We start from the raw sequence: 4044 nt of genomic DNA, 5'->3' as shown, positions 1-4044 counted from the left end.
TGATGGAGTCTCTAGTGTTTTGTATGTATAATATCATGTCTGCAAATAAGGACAGTTTTACTTCCTCTTTTCCAATTTGGATGCCTTTTATTTCTTCTTCTTGCCGAATTGCAATGGCTAACACTTCCAGTACTATGTTGAACAGGAGTGGTGAGAGTGGGCATCCCTGTCTTGTTCCTGTTCTTAGGGGAAATGGTGTTACTTTTTGTCCATTGAGTATGATGTTGGCTGTGGGCCTGTCATATATGGCTTTTATTATGTTGAGGTATGATCCTTCTACTCCCACCTTGCTGAGAGCTTTTATCAAAAATGGGTGTTGAATTTTGTCAAATGCTTTTTCTGCATCAATTGATATGACCATGTGGTTTTTTTTTCTTTCAATTTGTTTACGTGATGTATCACGTTTATTGATTTGCGGATATTGTACCATCCTTGCATCCCTGGGATAAATCCTACGTGATCGTGGTATATGATCTTTCTGATGTACTGCTGGATCCGATTTGCTAAGATTTTGTTGAGGAGTTTGGCATCTATGTTCATGAGGGATATTGGCCTGTAATTCTCTTTCATTGTGTTGTCTTTACCTGGTTTGGTATTAGGGTGATGCTGGCTTCATAGAATGAGCTTGGAAGTGTTCCTTCCTCTTGGATTTTTTGTAGTAGTCTGAGGAGGATAGGTTTTAGTTCTTCCTTGAATGTTTGGTAAAACTCCCCTGTGAAGCCGTCTGGTCCTGGGCTTTTGTTTGCTGGAAGCTTTTTGATGACTGCTTCAATTTCTTCCATAGTTATTGGCCTGTTGAGATTTTTAGATTCTTCCTGATTGAGTTTTGGAATGTTGTATTTTTCTAGGAATTTGTCCATTTCCTCCAGGTTGTCTAGTTTGTTGGAGTAGAGCTGTCCATAGTATTTTTTAACAATCATTTGTATTTCTGTGGGGTCTGTTGTTATTTCGCCTTTATCGTTTCTGATTTTGTTTATTTGGGTCCTCTCTCTTTGCTTCTTGGTGAGTCTGGCTAGAGGTTTGTCAATCTTGTTTATCCTTTCAAAGAACCAGCTCTTGGTTTCATTGATTTTCTGTATTGTTTTTTTGGTCTCTATGTCATTTATTTCTGCTCTAATCTTTATTATCTCGGGAAGAAGATGACACTTAAGATGGAACTGAGTATATGAGTACTTGTCATGCAGATATGATGGAGAATGCATTCCAAACAGAGAAACCAGCAGGCACAAAAAATGAACTAGGGTAGTCATGTAAGTATAATTTGTTAAATATGGTATGTATTAGAGTACTTTCAATTGCAAGTAACTGGATATTTGTGTAAAAGTATCATGGACACCTGAACATTAATTAGCTTATTATCTCACATGATAAGAGGCCCAGAGCAAGGTGATTCCAAGGCAGCTTCAGTGGTTCAATGTTGTTATCAAGGACCCAGAGACTTTCTTATCCTTCTGTTCTATTATCCTTAGTTTGTCAACAATCTCTCTCTTCTGGATTGCAAAATAGTTATTGTGTCAAAGGTAGGCACAACCACATCCAGGGAAGGACAAGAGGACCACTTTATTACACATGTGACCTTTTGGTGGGCAAGAAATCCTTTCCCTGAAGCTCCCCATCAGACATCCCTTCCAGTCCCCTGCCCATGCCCTAAAGGCAAGGGAGTTTGGGAACATGAGTATATGGCATTTTCAGCTTCTATAGTGAGAAGCTCAACTGCAAGAAGGGGCTGACAGCATAAAGAGCCTAAAAAAGGGACAGCAGGAAAAGAACCTAAAGAAACCCTTACCAGTATATGCCTAAGAATTTTGCATTTTCTCCTACAGACTATTTGGAAGAAATTGGATCAGAAAAGTGATATAATCAAATCTGCATTTTGGAAAAATCACATTGCTATATACCAAAGGTGGGGAACCTTTTTCCTGCCAAGGGCCATTTGGATATTTATAACATCATTCAAGGACCATACCAAATTGTCAGCTTAAAAACTAGCCTGCTATATTTGGTCAAACATTTAATCAATAACCCTGATGTCTTGGCAGGGCCAGACCAAATGATTTATTGGGCCTTATATGATCCATGGGTCAGATATTCTCCACCCATGCTATATACATACATATGTATGTAAATACAGTGAAAAGGTCTGGAATGATAGTTGTAAACTGATATTAATGCTCTTCTCTGAGGAGGGGAGTGGGATTGATGGAGGTGAAGAGAGCATGCACTTTTTATTCTTTAGCAGTTTTTCTCAAAAGAAGGAGGTTTTACTCTCCAGAGGATATTTCCCAATGTCTCCAGATGTTCTTTTAGTTGTCACAACTGGCAGAGAAGTACTGACAACTAGTGGACAGAGGCCAGGGATGTTGCTAAACATCCTACAATCCATGGGACAACTCCCACAGCAAAGAATTGAATCCAAAATATCACTAGTGCAGAAGCTGGAAGAGCACAGTCAGAGACTTCTTTATTGTTTGGGCTATTTACTGCAAAACCATATTCATGTAGTATTTATGTTTTAAAATGTTTTTAAAAACATTAATGCATAAACCACAATTCATAGCAACATTTCCAAGCAGATTGGAAGGATAAAGACTGGGGGTAGAGAGACCAGATAGGAAGCTGTTGCAATAGTTAATTCAGTGGTTTTCATTTTTCTTTCTTTTCCCTCCCTTCATAACTTTTTTTAAAATTTCTCCCCCTCTAGGCTTCGCCTCTGGCGCCGCGGGCACCCGGGGTGGTGCTGGGCTCAGCGCGGGGCGACTCGCTTCTGGCCTCCGGGGACAGCGGCCGCAGTCCGGTCCTGGCGTGGACAGGGTAGCGCCCGCGCCCAGTCGCTTTCACTGTCGCTGGACGTGGCGGGCCGGCTATCGGGCGGCCGGGCCGGCGGTCGCCATTCCCGTGTCGCTGCGCCCGCGGGGGCCGCCCGAGCCGGCCACCATGCCTCTGGGCCTGAAGCCCACCTGCAGCATCTGCAAGACCACGTCGTCCTCCATGTGGAAGAAAAGCCCGCAGGGGGACATCCTGTGCCTCCACTGCTCGGGCCGCGCGGCGGCGGGGGCGCCGGCTCGGGCTCGGGGGCCGCCGGCGGGACCGGGGGCAGCGGTGGCGGTGGCGGGGGCCTCGGGGCGGGCGGCCACCTTCTCCAGCACCTCGGCCGCCCCTTCGCAGAGCAACGGGGGCGGGGGCGGGGGCGGGGGCGGGGGCGGCAAGTAAGCAGGAAATTCACCGGAGGTCTGCTCGGCTCCGCAACACTAAGTACAAGTCTGCTCCAGCTGCTGAGAAGAAGGTTTCCACTAAAGGAAAAGGGAGAAGACATATTTTTAAATTAAAAAACCCCATCAAAGCGCCTGAGTCAGTTTCCACCATAATCACAAAGTTACACAAACTTCTATATAGGAAATGCCATGGCAGACTGCTGGCTGCTTTAACCTGAAGGAAAGTGACTGGTGTATAATTTTATTAGCTCAGGCCGTTCAAATTTGCAAATCTTCTACAAGGGGGTATATTACCAAATTGGAGATGTTGTTTCTGTGATTGATGAGCAAGATGGAAAATCCTACTATGCTCAGGTCCGGAGTTTTATCCAGGACCAGTACTGTGAGAAGAGCGCAGCACTGACGTGGCTCATCCCCACTCTTTCTAGCCCCATGGACAGGACCGATTCGATCCTGCATCCTACATCATAGGACCAGAGGAGGATCTTCCCAGGAAGATGGAATACTTGGAGTTTGTTTATCATGCATCCTCTGAATATTTCAAGTCACTTTCATCACCATTTCCCACAATTCCCAACAGACCAGAAAAGGGCTATATATGGACTCATGTTGGACCTACTCCTGCAATAACTATTAAGGAAACAGTTGCCAACCATTTGTAGTTTAAAAAGTAAAACTAGATTTCCAGTTATCGTCTATTCATATTACTACGAGATATGCCACATGTTCATTTAATGAAATTCTTAGATGGAAAAATGACTAAAAAGTTTTTCCCTACCACACAGTAATCATTAGTTTATTTATTACTAGTTACTTGGAAAACAAAAAAGGA

The 4044-nt window shown here is 43.8% G+C and overlaps 1 pseudogene; it reads left to right on the top strand.

The window, feature by feature from the left end:
- Window positions 1-2934: 2934 nt before the first annotated feature.
- On the top strand, window positions 2935-4044 carry LOC118654464 (annotated as a pseudogene).

Source organism: Myotis myotis, unplaced genomic scaffold (genome assembly GCF_014108235.1).
Source record: "Myotis myotis isolate mMyoMyo1 unplaced genomic scaffold, mMyoMyo1.p scaffold_m19_p_4, whole genome shotgun sequence".
Lineage (NCBI taxonomy): Eukaryota > Metazoa > Chordata > Mammalia > Chiroptera > Vespertilionidae > Myotis > Myotis myotis.
Note: the sequence above shows the minus strand (reverse complement) of the source record. Positions and strands in the feature narration are given on the sequence as shown.